Source organism: Bidens hawaiensis, unplaced genomic scaffold (genome assembly GCF_021521415.1).
Source record: "Bidens hawaiensis isolate Kalapana, Puna unplaced genomic scaffold, B.hawaiensis_p1.1 tig00009443_1, whole genome shotgun sequence".
Lineage (NCBI taxonomy): Eukaryota > Viridiplantae > Streptophyta > Magnoliopsida > Asterales > Asteraceae > Bidens > Bidens hawaiensis.
Window position 1 is genome coordinate 558042 of NW_027491698.1, and position 17464 is coordinate 575505.

At 37.2% G+C, this 17464-nt stretch overlaps 1 pseudogene across 1 annotated transcript; it reads right to left on the reverse strand.

Annotated features, from left to right (window-relative positions):
- Window positions 1-129: 129 nt before the first annotated feature.
- On the reverse strand, window positions 130-16846 carry LOC143532336 (protein SPIRRIG-like; annotated as a pseudogene). Its single transcript, XR_013135157.1, has 19 exons — window positions 16695-16846; window positions 15241-15340; window positions 15058-15143; window positions 14379-14514; window positions 14234-14290; window positions 13992-14156; window positions 13591-13782; window positions 13445-13510; window positions 13241-13355; window positions 11627-12756; window positions 10196-10892; window positions 10011-10113; window positions 8545-9617; window positions 6590-8211; window positions 3496-6285; window positions 3115-3411; window positions 2281-2587; window positions 1865-2011; window positions 130-1674 (listed from the first exon to the last, which is right to left on the reverse strand). The product of XR_013135157.1 is annotated as a protein SPIRRIG-like (transcript).
- Between the last annotated feature and the right edge of the window lie 618 nt (window positions 16847-17464).

Below are 17464 nucleotides of genomic sequence, written 5' to 3' on the forward strand. Positions count from 1 at the left end.
AAAATCTTTTTCTTTTTTTATAGTACTCTACTAGTAGGTTTGATGATGATCTGTTAACAACCAAACAGGGGAGTTGTAGATTGTATAACCATAACAAATCACATATTTATTTACAAATCAACTGTACACCCGAGCCAAACAAGGGAGCAGCAGTCTTAACTGCACGAGCCAACCATCAGCCCAAACACCCCCGACCCGAAACTATACAAAACTAAAACTAGCCCTGCATATTCAATGTACAACAAATTGTCCACTTTACCATCCCAACAAATTCAAAAGTCGGAATATGTCCCAACCTGAGTCAAACCTCACCCAAACACGTCATTTGCAGCCAAGACCACGCTCACCCGAACCCATCTTGGCCCTTTCTTCCCCTTGGTCAGCCCTTGGACCTGTCACAAGCGCTCTCTTGTCCTCTCTTTAGAGAATGAACACAGGACTTTGACTTTAACTTTGACTTTGGCGTTCACATATTGATTTTACCTACAATCACCCCCGCTTAAGAGAAAGCCGAAAAGATTCATCAGGCAATTCCCATGAAAACAAATGCCCACCAGAATCACCATTCAACAATGACTTCAAATCACTTGATATGTGAAGTGCAGTCACTGGATGCTTATGACCCTTGAGCACCTTATGTAACACCAATGTGTAATCTGGTAATCTACCACCAAGCCCTAACCCACAATGCAAATGTGCAGAAGGATGCTTCTGAGTTTTAGCCATTTCGCTAGAATTATGAACCATTTGCCACACTTTTATAGCCCCGCTTTGGTGACCGGATACAAACCAATTCGTTTGCATCTAATCAGAAAACATACAAGTGGTCACTGATAATATTAGATCAGACGGAAGTTGAGAAGTGTTGACCACCGAGAGACAGTCACCGTTCACACTCCAAACCGCCAGCAAAACACCAGCAGCCGTCACAATATCGCCGGTCATATCATTGACCAAAATAGCCGAGATCGGAAACGGAAACTCGGGAAGCTGTCTGAGAAAAACCATAGAGCTAAGATCCCATATAATGACAGTGCAATCATCTGAACCGCTTACAATAATCATGTACCGCTGGCAAACGTAAAGGCGCGTGATTTTATCAGTGTGAGCACACAAAGTTTTCTTCAAGTGTAATTTACGCGGTGCACGGGGCCCACCGTAGCTACCTATACGCCAAACACAAACCAAACCGTCATCTGCACCGGTGACCAAAAGTTGACCATCATGGCTAGCACTTGCACACTGGATCTGGTGACCACCGTGAAGATTTTCATGGGTTGACAAGAGACGGTCTTGATCATAACTCATGAATCTCAAGCTACGGTCTGGGAAACCCCATGCAACATATTTGGTGTGGGTCATGGGTTTAATTATGTTATTTTGACCTAATATTAAAATCCTGTCATTAACTGTAACTATTTGTGCTACTGATGATGTGATCTTTCGGACTTCATGTGGGATAAGACGTGAAGATAATCTGAGTGGATTTAAGGGACGTTTTCTATCGGTTCTTCGTTTGGCGTGAGGTCGTAAAAAAAGTTGTCTCGGGGTTTGACCAAAATGGTTAATTTGAGCAAGAATTGCTGCTTTCATTCCAGGGTCATCAACCGCATCAATGTCAACACTTCCTTCATATGTATAGTAATAGAAAACATTCACAGCTTCCTCAGCCGCCTGTCAAAATTGGAAACTTTCAGTATATTACGAATTAGTGGTATGCAGTTTCAATATTACAATTAGATGATTTTAAATAAATGGATACAGCCTCCTAAACTGTTTCGCGTCATAGATTTGAAATTATTATTGTGTTAATCTTGTTTATGTAACCATAATTAAGACAAATTTCTAGAAGATCAGCACGCACCTTGCCTCGTTGTTTGTAACCAAAAATAAGATCTATCCAATGATGCAAATTTTCGGAAACATAATCAGACTCCAGAGCTTCTCTATGCTTCCTGATGAACTCCCTAGCACTACCTTTGGCCCAAGGAGGCAATCCAACATTTTCAACCTAGGAAAACAATCAATGATGTCAGTCTTATGTTGTTACATTTAGCAACATTAAAATATACCAGAGACAGCATACACAAACATTATTAGTTCCATTTTTCTTTAACTTTATAACTAATTAACGTATTACATACAATTAAAAAGTCTTATTATAAGATATTAATCTGAAACTTTTGACCCAATATACAACTAAATAGAACAAATTTTCTGCCTAAAAAATGAGTTGTGTATATCAAACAGCAAAAAAAATCCAAGATTGAACTAACAGACCTTCTCTCCTGATTGTTTCTCCCCAAGGTCAAGATCAAAACGGTTTTCCAAAAATTCTGGCATATAAAAGAATTCTGGGATGAGTTCTTTTACATCTGAGGTGTTGCTTCTTCCAGCAGCACTTGACCATGTATCCCGTAGGTTATTGAAAAGACGATCAGCATGGTCAAACTGCCCGCCCTGCAGCTTTTTATTTTCTGCACTAAATGGTGGCAAACGTATAAGATAAAAGAGAACGATTCCAGCACTTGAGTAGTGAGAACCATAATGAAATTTGGGAATCTCAGGATCATCCCAGCTGTCAAACCTGAATATAAAACCACAATAGATTAGAAAAATTGGCATGAACAAAGTAAAGGTGATGACCTTGACCTGTTTGCTTGTGAACAGATCGATTTAGGTGTTTATCTCAAACAGGTCAAATAAAATTTTAGCTAAAAGGAGAATGGTCAAATGGATCAGATGGGTCAAAAGTCACCCAAGGTCCAACTTATTAAATAAAGCTTCCTAAACCATTTTATTCGATGATTTAAACTAGTAATGCTATAATATTGTTTTTGTGCATTAAATCACCTTTTTACTTCGTACACAACTAAATTACTTATTTTGACAGTTTTCCCTTGCACAAAGTGAAGGTAAAGGAAAGAACTTGTATAAGGGTAATATGATCAAAATCAATAATTAGTGGTGTATGTAGTAAAAAATGTGTAACCTTCCTACTAAAAATGACCTCTTCAATACAATCCCAATTTCACCCGTAACACAGCCTGCCTGACGCACTCACCTTGACACCTCAGCCAGAAAACCCGAGAATAATGTAGAAATGAAACAAACCTTTTCCTGAACTCCACTTCTCCTTCTTTTGTTTGACAGCCCATTGACTTGTCAAGCTTCCGGAAGGTTTCGGGCTTGGTTAAATCCAAAGTTTCACTCTCATAATCTGATAATATCCAAGGGAAGACAGGATACTGAGTAAGATCACTGTAACCACGGCCGGCAAGCGTGTTGAGGTGCATCAAGTACTGGAAGTTGCTAATTTCACCATTTTGCCACCTTCTGGAAAAGGGTTTAGCTGTAAGCATAAAAGTGCTTTCTTGTTTCAGTGATCCAGAGATTGTAGGGTCCAAAAACCTGCTTATTTACATGCAGAAAGACAAGAATGTGAATAAAAAGCAACAAGATAAAAGTCAAAACAAATGTTGACCAGAAACATACGTGCTGTTTCTCGGAAGATTCAATGCCAGCATATTTCTGAAAACTTCCTCCCGTTCCTTTTTATGAAAGACCAAAAGATCATTACATCCATCCATACTGAATATTTCAATAGCAACAGGACGAAGCTGATAATCACGTTTCAAAAGTTCATGGACACTTTTAAGCTTCCACATTCGCCACAAATGAGGCACATTTCTACTATTAACTGCACTCTCATTACTCCATGCACCACTATTGTGGGCCCATGCCCTTCCCTCGTTATGTTTATTTACATCCACTTCCCAAGATGAGGAGTCGTTGCATATAGATGCATCTTTTGTTACACCTAAAACTTGATCAATAACCGAGAGATCGTCTTCACTTTTTTTCTCACATATGCACCCAGAATCGTCAACATAAAAATTCTCTATAACATATAGACAGAGTTCTCCAATTACAAAGATCCCATCATGTTTATCAAGACTAACAACTCTTTCACAATTATATTTAAACTTTATCTTCTCGTTACGTTCCATATAAGGTCTAATTAAATACTCCCCATTGTCACTCAACTCCTTATCAATTTTTTCATCTGCTACTCTAACATTATCAGATCTTACTGAAGCATATCTTCTCAATGAACCAACTTCAGAATTTTCAAATACACTTTCTGCTTTTGGTGCAACAGCTGAGCTGACATTAACACTAAATTCAGCAGCAGAATAAATACTTGCATCTAAAATACTACTATCCTTATCATCATTCCACCCAACCTGACTGGGCCCTCCATCTTTCACTCCATCTGTGTCATCATACAACTCATCAAAAGGTAAAATATTTGGCAAAGAAGCAGACCCACAATCAGAATTAACAAGGTCAGTTTCGTTTTTCTCCCGACCTCCAAACTCCACATTTAGAATGGATTCAATCATGTCGACTTTCAGTTTACGCCATTCAATCTTTTTCCGCATTCTAAACGGGCCTTCAATAGGGCAAAGCTGCCAAATGGGATCATTATTCGTGCCCAACTTGGGCAACGGGAATATGCCCCATTCATGTACAAGTTGCTGTAAATGTGTTTGCCATGCACTTTCAGCATGAAGTACCCAACCATACTTATCTTGACGAACAAGTCTCAGTTCAGTACACATATTATCTCGAACAGATTCCAATGCAATTCTTCTTTCTTTAATCTGCTCCCAATGTCTCTGGTCAAACTTTCTTCAGGAACTTAACCGAACTAGCAATATACTGAACCCACATAACCACAGCACCCTGTTCCAGTATTTTATTAACATGAACTTCAGATATTTGTAGCCATTTGAGAAAAGATTGCATACTTTCAGTAACAAGTCTATCAAAACCGCCATGAAAAGCATCTAAAACTGGCCCTTGATTCGGTTTAGAAACAAGCAGGTCTTCTAATGCGGTTTTCCGGTACAGTAACAGATGTTTTAGAATATCAACTGCCAAATTTTGTGCATTTTGCCTTTCATCATGCAAAAGAGAGATTAAATTTATACACATGCAGCAATTTAGGTCATTTTCAAGGTTACTTGGACAGAATATCACACGTTTATGAGCAACGAGCAGCTGTAGCACGGTGCAGATATCTATCGCATTGTCTTGTTCTAAGTCGTTAAGAACAGATCTTTTCTTGGGCTCAATTTGTTGCAACTTTAAATGTGAAACAAGTTCATCTTCTCCAATAGAAATCAAGAAAGATGGAAGAAAACAGTACATGATTGTACGGTTCAAATTTTTAAACATTGAAAGTATGTAAGCATCAAGCTGTTTTGATCTTCCAATAGACAGTAATCCTTTGCTAGGTGGTGGTGCTTGTTCGATTCTACCGAGTTTATTAGCCAACTGTAGCATAGATAACAAGAATTCGAGAGTTTTCAGTACAGCAATGGGCTCGGGAAATGCACCCATATATACACGGTCAATTATGAGATAACATAAAGCATCTAAATTTGTTGACCAACGGGTTTTATCAAGTTTCTTTTGATCTTCTTCATCGTCACGCAAGATACGTCGTTCTAGAAAGTTCATCAGTCTACCAAGGCACAAACCTTGAAAAACCAAGACAGATTCAGCATCAACATACAATGGAACACTTTCAAGAATGCTCTCGATAACTGGTACAGCTTTTATCTGGTCGGTTACAAAATCTGAAAGAACTTCAGCCATGAAATCTAAAATGGCGGTTGCTCCCGCTGAGCATGGACCACCTCCATAACCAGAATCATCTGCTTCAAGAAGGATTTGTGAGTTAATTGGGAAAATTGGGTCTGTGGTGTTTGGAATTATGGGAGGGCGTTTTGAGTCTGATGTGGCATCGAAATCAGACATGGAAACACAAGATGTCATTGATGGAGATAAACCTAGCTTGGGTTTTGATTCAGAGAGACTCCCTGCAAGATTTTGTGATGAAGCTGCTCGGTGGACCCCAGTGGATTTCTCTGGAAAATACGAGGAATCAAGTCTACTTAAAGATGATGAACTCAGTGTTCTTGTTTGATGAATGGGCTTAGGAGTGGTTAAATATTTACTGCTGGGCTTGTGTAATTCAAGTGTGGATGTGGTATGTTATCTTCTTTATATCCATCTGAATTGCTTGCGGCAACAGGAATATCATCAGAACTTGTAGCTGGTGGAAAGCTTCCCAGACTTGTGAAGGTTTTAGCACACTCTTCTTGCTCAAGTGGCAAGCTATTGTGAGAACTAGCAGTATCTTCACAATCATTGGGATTTGTGTCTTCTGGCTTCACAGACAGCCTCTTAGCCATCTTCACAGCATGAGCTGACCTACAAAGAGAAAATTAATAGATAAATGACCCGCGTGAGTACATAATCAAAAGGTCTCCACCGCAACCTTTCCCATTAATAACATGAGCTTTTTTGTGTTTATTTTTCTGATTTTGTATGGACAACAAATGAGTTGCTTATGATTACAAAAACAATGGTATTACAATGATAATGTCCTGTCTTTGTATAAAACGATTTATGATCCATTCCCTTTTCAGCTATTTTTTATGACCAGTTTTGAATAAATAGGTTTAAATTTCAACCTCTGAACATCACATATAAGCCAAGAAAAGTAAAGTAGAACCTGACACATGAAAAATAAAGATCCACGCAGTTTTCAAGAAATTCGGCTCGTCTGCACACAACAGAAAAGGGTGAACACATTTTGGCTAAATCAACCATGAACCTAAGAATGGAAGTTGCAGCAGCTGGAGCCGAAGCATCTCCGCCCATGAGTCTGGCGGCATATGTCTTATGCATCAGAGCTTCACCCTGAAGCTCACCAGTCATCTCTGTATTTCCATCTACAAGTTCTGACACAAGCCAATAACCAAGCAGATTTATATCACCACTTTTACAAACAATCATTGTCTGAATAGACAACCTGTCAAATGTGGATTTTGCCATTGCAATAACAGAATCCAAAAGTTCCAAAAACTTCAATTCGGTTTGACTTCCATCACTTGGCATAAGGGCATGAAAGTCCAGCAAACGAACTTGGTAATCTTGGATAAACGGGCTTCGCAAATAATAAACAGAAAAGAATATAATATATCTCAGGGGAGTCATAAAAACTAGGAAGCACTCTAACAAACCCTAAATATCCTCCACTTGTACGAAACTTAAGAGAAAATGTAGAAGGTGAGGTTAAACACACACCAAGAAGAGTCATAACCCATCTCATACTAGTGGGATGAACCACTTCATCAAAAAAGTAAGTGATTAATTTTGACGAAACAATTTTATGCCACTGTTCAAGCAATTCTTCTGATGTAATCGTCACTAAAATATCGATTAGCATCTCGAGCAATATATTTCTAACAATAATCTGCTTCCCGGTTGACTCTCTAATGATTTGACCTTTTGATGTCAATTCAGAAGGATCAAAAGTCGTGATTACAAACCTAACAACGTGTTCCAGTTCAGAAATAACAAATCTGTCTTTCAAAATTACCCCTAGCAGATCAACCAGTTTTTCTAGTACAGGAATTTCAACATCGCCTCTTTGTAGGGTTACTAAAAGATGCTGAATAAGGTTCATCTTACGTAAAACGATAAGATTGTGATTTCTGTACCAATGCATTGAAACTAGGTTTTCAAGAAACCCCAAAAGAGCAATTTGTATTGGAACTGATGCTGCTACCCAAACAGTCCAATCCAGTAATACGTGTTCAACCATATCTGAATTTGAAAGAACAACACAGTTTGATGTTTCAGCTGGTAAATCAGTGTTATCGAGTTCTGATATATTTTCAGAAAAATCATCCATATCTCCATGTGAGCCAACTGAGGAAACTTCATTTGGCAAATTAAGTTCTACAAAGGTGGATACCTGGACAGGTTCAACAGGTGACGGATCGTTATTGAATTTTTCCAACTTTTTTGGTCCAAGTAAAGAAGCTTCACATGCAGCAATTCGGAAAAAGATCTCGAGTGAATGTATGTCGAACAATGACATTTTGGGATGTAATAGTAGTGCTAGCAGGTGATATCCCTTAAGAGATTGCATGTCCCTAATATTTTGTGGATTTTGGTGAAGTGCACATTCAAGAAGTGTGAGTCCCATGTGCAACATATCTCTGGTTTCAGCTGCTTCAACTATGGCTAGAACCATGGCTAACCCACCAATGGATCTCATGGTTTCACCTATTATTGAATGCTTGCATACACATATATCCCCATGAAGACGTCCACAGCGTGGTATACCTGATGGAAGAAAACACTAATCAATATGTCAACCGTAATGTTCTCGTAAAGTAGAAAACTCAATGTTCATATAATCATGATTAATGCAGATCATTATTGGAATAATTTTGTTTTGTAATCATGATTAATGCATTAAATATGCAAACATGTATAAAAAATTGGGTTAAAATGTGTGGGCCAGCCCCACTCAACCAGGCCCGTATTGAACCCTACTAGAAAATGACAATTTCAACCAGAACCCATTCGACATGTAATAAGAAGCTAAGTAATCTTACGAAGTAGAAAGATCACGAAATTAGGCTAAACATAACAGATGAATGGTTTGTAACAAACCACCCAACAGAGAAGCAGCCGCCGACATTGGATCAACTAAATTAAGCATTGACAAAGTTCCAGATGTTCTAGAAGCTTCTGTAGATGTTCCATCAAATGCAAATATTAGTTTTCTTCCAGAAAGCTGAAATGAAAGGTTCGCTAATCTTTCAAGATCCCAAACAACACCACTACGATCTGTCTTAGAACTGCCTTGCTTATTACCACTATCAGGCTTCTGTGTGCTAGAAGCCATTGTGAAATCAACTTCAAGGGAATCTAAAATATCCATATTTCCACCACCACAAGCCTGATTTGGAACAAATTGCAAAAGATTTGTGTCTTGGAAAAGACCAGTATACCCTCTGCCCAGAATATACATAAAACAAATTGAACCAGGTGTCAATGCCTCTTCAAAAAGATAGCAAGACCTGATTTTCCGGGACAAGTCACTGACCCTTGCACAACTGACAGGTGTCCCAATAGTTATCTGCAGAGACTTGCCAGCTGGCGAAGGAGAGTACCCTAATCTGCCTGTGTGTCTAAGCTTCCCATTAAGATAAACATATGAAACACTAGATTGGAATAATCCAGCTAATGCATGTGGTTTGCTGTGCACCACAGCAAGATGATGCCACCTGTACTCGTCTATATCTAAACCTGAAAAAGATAGTGAAGAGGCGCTGCTGGTTGCTAGGGTTAATGTTCCATCCTCTTGAAGATAAATCTCAGCGTAAAAAGTATTGGTATTACTATTACCACCACCTGTAGCACCAACAGAGAATATACGCATGATTTGTGGACTTGTGCTTCTAGAAGGTTCCGTGTCTTTGCCATTTGATTTTAAAAGATTCTGATATTGGAACCAGCAAGCAAAAGAATAGCCAGCAGCAGGGGGGCATGATCTTTCACCCAATGGTACTTGGATAGAGGCATGCCCAGATTTGCTCATATTCAGTTCTACAAAAGGTGCAAGAGCAATATTCTCTGAAACTGTAGGCCTCTCCATCATAGTAACAAGAGTATGACCAGATTTCATATGTCTCACTTGCAATATGTATCTTATAATCACCTGCAGTTCTGCTGATGACAGCCTGCAACCAAAAGAAAAATAAATTATAAGTGTCAATTACTATTATAGTTCCATGATTAAGGTTAGATACAAGTCAAAACAAGTAACTTCTTGTATGAGTGAAAACAGGTCAGGCTGGGTTAACCATGTTAAATTCTGATTTTTTTTTGTGTAATATGACTTTGGAATGAATAGAGAATACTATTTCAACAATTATGTAATTTTTTGAATAAAAAACTCAAAAGATTTTTCACTTTTATGCATTAATAATATCCTCGGTGATCTTTGACCCTTTTCCTTTTAAATCGTTCTCTTTTATTTTACAAGTAAATGGATTAAAACTGTGACCTCCAAGTACAGTGAAAATATTCAAATAATATTTACACAAAATGATAGTTTTTATAAAGAATTTTACCTATAAGAACCAAGTACTTCAATGATCCTTAAAGCCTGAAAAAGTAAAGAGGATGAACCAGAAAGGAAGGGCTGTATTGTCTCAAGAAGAAGCTCCACACAACCTAACCAAATAATAAGTTAGCTGCACCAGCATGGGCTGTAATTTCTTTAGCAATAACATGTCACAAATTTGTAAAGCAACACCTGCAGATGTAAGGCTTTCCTGATTAAAAGCACCAGCACAAGCAAGTTCTTCAATAAGTTTTAGAAACTTGAGTTGAAGATTTGGAGTAAAATGCAACAGCAAATGGATGAGAACCCTAACTGTACCAGCATTATATATGTTCTGCTTATCAAGAACAATTGAGCCTGATGGAGTAATTATTTGGAAAGCAGAAACATCTCCAGTATCATCTAATGTTTCCGTCGTTTCTTGTGTAAAAGATGGTGGAATCAAAATCTCAAGAGCAAGTTCAAATAACAACTGCATGACTTGTTTTTCACACTCCACACAGATCAATCCAGAATCAGATAAAAGATCATAAAAAGTTTGTGAAGATATAATTGTGTGTAGCTTTACTCGGTTCACAGGATTGTTGCTAGTGCCAGCAGTAATCACATGCAACAGATATGTAAAAACTTTCATGCAAACTGTTATTGAGGATTGACTGATTAGTCCATTATCTCCCTGAAAACTATGGAGGGTTGTTAAGATAAGAGAAAACCCAGTGGCTTCACCAAACACTCTCTGAGCAGAAGCACTGGCTCCTAAAATTCGCCACATGGCGCCAAAAATATCACACTTTGCATCTTCTGGGAGTTTATATTGAGATCCCGAACTGCTTATCACCATCCCACTCTTTGAAATGTCAATCAGTACACCCAATTCATCTGCATGAGCCTAATAAAAGCTACAGATTAGGTTACTAAAGTTAAAATAAATTTAAGAAAAACATCTAAAAAGGTGTATTTCACCTACAAGTCTATAACTCGATTGGCAAATTTTAGGCCACAATTAAACCTGCCTACACTTTATTAGAAGGGGAAAAAACTATTTTTGCTTCGGTTGTAAAGCGGTCACCTTTTCACTTCTGAAATTTGCTAATTGCTATTTACATTGAAATTCATATTAAACATTATTTGTATTGAGAGGTACCGGGTTTTAATAGAAAAAAAGTGCAAAAACTTCTTTGGAACACAGAAAGTAGCACAATCCATTCAATGTAATCAATAAAATAAAAAAAGGACACGCACAGTGCACACACACAAACATATATACGGAGAGGGGGGAGCCAAAGATCAAATAAACTAAATATTCATGAGAACAATGAAAATAAAGCTGATAGAACTAACTTTGTAACCTCGACTCACAATTTTGTAAATGTGCTCACAATCACATGAATATTTAGTTACTCACTGACCCTAAGCCTTTCTATGTATATATGGGTGTGCATATAAAGGGCGGTATCAAAGAAAAAGCACAAATATCATGAGAAGACCCTTGTTTTTCAACCCGATGCACTACTGCACGTATGTCTAACGAATTTTTGACCGGCCATGTATCGTTTTAAAAAAGTTGTGTGTGTATGTGTTTGTTAACCCATGCATGGCAAAGAAACAGGAATCGCTACCAACATGTGCAGAATCCTCAATTATTAGGCAAGATAATACTCTAAGAACACCAGGGCGATGGACATCAGAGGCCAAAAATGGAAGAGAAGTAGTTACTCCATCAGCAGAACGAAATGTCACTTGATTAAATTCAGCTTTTCTCAATAATGAAACCAAGCAGTCCCAAGCAACTGAAATTGTGACTTCATCTTCAAAAAGACACAACTTTCCAGAACCAGAATCCAATAATCTAGGAGATGATAGAATCATATCTTTACTTTCTATATGCTTCTGGAAATCATCCGGGCTACCCTTCGTTTCCACCTTAGCGCTATCATCATTGTCCTTGTTCTGCTCCTGCTCTGGACCCACAAGAAACTTGTGCAGTTTGAGATCATCTAATAAAACCTCCAGCACACCAACTTCTCTCAGGAACTTTTTGTACTGTTGATCAAATGACACTAGCTTTACAAAGAATCCCAGAAGTGTGCGCTTCAGTTCAGATGTTATTGGTTGTTGCAACAAGCAGCAAACTGAAAGTAATTCTTGTTCAGGTATGCAATTCACAACAGTCACAGCATATTCGAGAATTGTAAGAATAACGTCTTGAAAAGATTGGGGAAAGCTGCCCATATTGAGGATGAACAATGGAACAGTTCGCAACTGCTGACATAAGGCGTAGTTTTCAAGATGACTTGAAAATATTTTGAATATTCTGTGTAGCACTTCAGCCTGAAGCTCCCTGCTATCGGATTTGAGAAAAATGTCTTGCAGCATTTGGACAGCTTCTAGGTCCTTAACTTTGTAACTATCTGTCTCCCGGGCATCATTATTAGATGCCCTGCCAGCTGGATTAAGATCTTTTGTACCCTTTGATCTAGGGGACACGGTTGTCTGTGTTGAGCCTGTTTGAGCTAGATTAACAAGAACATCAAGTAATCTAGAGAGTGTGGGTGAAACGGATGGTGATGAGGTGTCTTCTTCTCCTGTTTCATCATGCATGTCCATGTCATTAGTTGATTTTGACCCTTCTGGGTCAGAATTTTGACTAGTTTGAGAACTCTGATCTTTTGAAAGAATTAAAGCGAAGTGAATGAGATATTGGTATCCATTAGCATCACGAAGGTCTTCCCTGAGCTTGATACCACCAGCCTCTAAAAATCAACATTAAGTTCAGTCAGCGTCACTACGACTTTCAAAACTATGGAAAAAAAAATCCTAAGGTGCAAACTTAGCCCGTTTACTTGTTAATGGTCAATTTGGGTTATGGTTCCTCTCTTACACATTACACAAAAAAAAACAACAACAAAATGTCAAATACCACCCAAAGTGTATTTCTTTAAGAGAAATCACAAAGGTGCCCATTTTTTGGTGTGTTATACCTCTATGGCCATGCAAGAACAATTTGGCACATATAGTCATGAGATACACCGTTCGTGACACGCATATACTTTTACTCATGTACAAAAGACACTTACTTGAAGCTGATTCATGGATAACCTATTATTGATATACGAAAAGGCAACTTTTAGAGATAGGCAAACACAAAAGGCATATAACTGAATCACTCAGTAACATGTATTATGCCCATTATGGCACCTCTAGGAAAAACAGTGACATATAAACCACGTAACTGACCAGGTCTATATGACAATTCCACACATTCAAGCAACAAATCCACAATACGCACTGTATATGCAGAATCTCCAGATTCAGGATTAAAGTCTTTCACTGCCAATAACAGCACTTTTATCTGCACAAAAAGATATTAATAAACTGAACTGATACTCAAATATGTTGCATAGCCCAATTTAACTCAGCATAACAGAATGTGATAGTCACCAGCTGGTGTTTCCTTATGTACTCAGCAGTGCTCCCATTGTCATTAACCAGAAGAAGACCTAATATCTGGATAACAAATGAATGACTATAAATACATTAAGTTCTCAAATCAAGATTAACATGTGCATACAAGAAAGTGTAATCACCTGCATCGCATGCCTATGGAGCTGAATGGCGTGCAAGGGGACAAGCCCTTCCTCGTATCTTGAATATAAAACAAATGACCCATTGGCTACCATCTGAAAGAGTAGCTCAAGAGAATTATCATCAATCAAACTCTGTGCAGCTGCAGGATGGGTTGCCAATGCCTTCATTATATGTAGAATGCTGCCCTCTACCTTCAAAGGCAAATCACAATTACAAATATATCCACTCTCAGTTGTTGGTCTTACTTAGAGTCAGGTCTACATAATTAAAGCATGGGAATTAAATTGCTATCATCATATCACTAAATATTGTAGAAACCATGATCATACAAAATAATAGTAACCCCAATCAATGATTCATTATTTTGTTATTAAAATAATAGTAAAAGCAGATGGCCTACCTCAAGCTGCCGATCTGAAACTACATTCTCAGTTACCTCCGGTTCCCCTTCAACAGTAACCGTATTCTGCCTCACATTCCCTTCATCAGAAACTAGAAAAGAATCGAGTATATGAACAAGACAACATAATATCCCCGAATCAAGGAGAGATTGTTTATCAATAGCCTGAAAACAATTGATAAAAAATACATTATTCACTGTGAAAAACATTTATTTATAGCATGCAAAGATTAAATGCATACCCCACAAACAAGGAATGACACTGCATGCAGTAAATTTGAACCAACTTGAGCTCCATCCTGTAAAAGCATGGGTATAAATGTATGCTTGTATGAATCACTTATAAACCAAACTCATAAAAACATGAGAGAAAGAAAAAAGACAGACCTCAGTAGCATCTGAGAAAAAACCTATCACACTTTCGATCTCCAAAGATCTTGTTTGGCTGCTAACTTTTAGCTTTTCAATATCTGTGACAAATGCTCTACCCACAACAAAACAAAATATCTGTGTCTCTACTAACCTGTGGAACAAAACTTTTAATGTTAACACGTATATGAAAGCAAAAAATCTCCAAAGAATCAAATATGACATATCTCTTAGTAATGTGTTTGAAAACCTTATATAAACCAAAAGCTCTAGTTTAAAAGATACAATCAGCAGAAAGTATATTTGCTACACATGGAATTATATATATATATATACACACCAGTCTGTTGAGACTTGAGAAAGAGGTTTGTCTCCGTAAACCATCAAAAGTAGTAAGATACAATCAGCAGAAAGTATATCAGAATCTGACATACTATTGAATTTACTTCCAAATTAGGAACCTTTTGTCCCATTGTTTTGTCAAGTTAAGAGCTTAATATATATGAAATTTGACACATCAAATTACCAATTTCAAACGGTTTTACAAACAAATCCTCTAATTAAGGCTCTCCGGCAATACAAGTATACTTACAAAAGTTCTTTGTCATGCATTAAGATACTATCATTGTAAAATGAAGAAACTAAACAGAGAATTGTGTGAAAATTGAAATTTAAACAAGGGTAGTTGATTTCATACATGGAAATAAGCTGTGCTACATTAGAATGCTGCTTTACTAATCTACAGAAGACATCAATAGTAATATTCAGGGCTTTTTCCTTCTCCTGCATAGATATATTGAAACCATCAACTCTAATCAGCTGTTAATTTCAAACAAAAAAAAAAAGAAGGAAGCAACTCATGATCGTAAGATGTACCAACCTTCTCTGAAGTCGATGTCCGGAACTCTTCCCAAGACCTCTTGAAATCCAGTTCAAGTTCATATTTTTCTCTGTTTTTAAACATGTAAAGATACAAGGTGAAGCAAATACACCAAGTTTTTTACATGGATGATCATGTTGAGCAAACTAGAATTTCTCAAGTTCACATTAATAATGAATGCTTTAATGAGCAAGCACACACTATCATATGAAAAATTGTGCAAGAATCGCATCCACGGTGAAACTAATTAGAACTTGGCAGCTTGCATATTTGTTTAAAATATATAATTTCAAATTACTATAGCTCCTCTATCACATGCACAATTAAATATGTTTCGTGGTTTTTTGCAGCCTAGTCTACTTCATATCAAGTGAACCGCTTAAAAAAATGACCAGAATAAAATAAGCAACTTAGGCCGGGTTTTTATTGAGCATTTACTATTCTCCAAATATGTGGGGGGTGGGGGTGGGGGCGAAAATAAACACCCAAGCATTACATGTGTGTAGTAGACCTATTACATACAGCATTAATTAAACCCTTACAAATCAGTGCACAATTAATGATAACAGGAATTTAAGGAGTAGTTCATAAATGTGAAGATCTTTATCGGTTTGAGAAGCAAATCACCATCGGTCACAATTAATAGATCATCTATAAAGATCTAAATGCATGCCATAAGGACAACTTAATTCCACCTACTCTAACCCAATGCCACATTAAGTATAACTTGAACAACAAACCATAAGCACTTGAATCCGCTTTGAGTTGCGGTATCCTCCAATTTTTTCCAAATTAAGTTAAGCAAAGCAGTATTCAAGTATGAGCATTCAATAAGCATACTACATTGTGTCAACCCTTCCATAACTAATAGAAGACATAGGAGGTTTTGGACCGGCCCTAGATCTCTTCATTAGAGCCCATTTACGTCTTCTTGTTGGCTAAGTTTTGTAACCATAGACTAGTCTCTATATAAACACGTATTGTACTTATAATCTCTCATCACCATAGCATAGAGCAATAATACTATATCATATCCTGGTTACAACCTGTGGACGTAGGTCAGCTTTAGACCGAACCATGTAAATTCTCGTGTTCTTTACTTTTCTACAGTTTGTGTGTGTGTGTGTGTGTTTTCAACCCGTTCCTAGCAAAAAGTGCTTCGTAACCGTCAATAGTTTTGTATTACAAATAAAAACTAAATTCCAAAGGTACCTACTACTTTGAGTACTCGATAACCAATTACAAAACCTTATTGTATAAATATACATCTATATATCTAACACACAATTAACAAGCTTCGTTATGCATATTAATGTCTACAGTGATCCACAAATGATGTTATCTATATATATATCCTTGTAACTCATATTCAGATATACAATACGAGTCGGTCATATCGAAGTTTGTTAACATTCAGTCTAATTATGCAGAAATAAAAAGAACAGATAAGCTACCTCGACAACGGATCATCAGCATCATAGCTTGAAGAAGTGGCGTAATTACTGTTTGGATCAAACGAAAACGGTGAGGGGGATGACGTGGCAGGTGTAGGCGATGATAAGCCAACCTTATCTCTGAAGTCTTTAAGCAATGTCACCCATTTCATCCTTTATCATTCACCGGAGGCGATTAATTAATATTATCGTAGCTCAAAAACCCTCCGTCATGAAGTTTCATCAATTAGGGGAAAATAATAAACGCAATGCAGATCGAGGATGAGGATAATTATGAAATTGAAGCTGGAATGTGTGCTAATTTATCCTCTGAATCAGTGAATTACGATTGCTTGATTTTGTATTGAGATTTTGCGTGTGCCCTAATTAATAACTCTAAACTCGAATGAATGATTTTGGACACGCCTTGTTTCGCGCTCTGTTTATTTCTAATTTCCTTTTTCTAATCTTCGTTTGCAGATTTTGAAAATGAATGATATTTATGCTATTGACCCCTTTACTTCTCTAGAATTATCGTTGTGTTCCAAGTTTAGGGGGTGTTTGGGATTACTTATTTTCACCAACTTATAATTTATAAACTTTTTGAAAACTAATATGGTGTTTGGGATTACTTATATTGTGAGAGGAAAAGTTTCATAAGTTGATAAAGAGTTATAATGAAGTAAAATAAGGAATCTCAAACACTCCTTTAATAAATGAAAGAAAATAATAGAAAGAGAAAACAAATAGACTGAAAGATAAGATTAATTAACTATCGTGTTTTCAAGTTC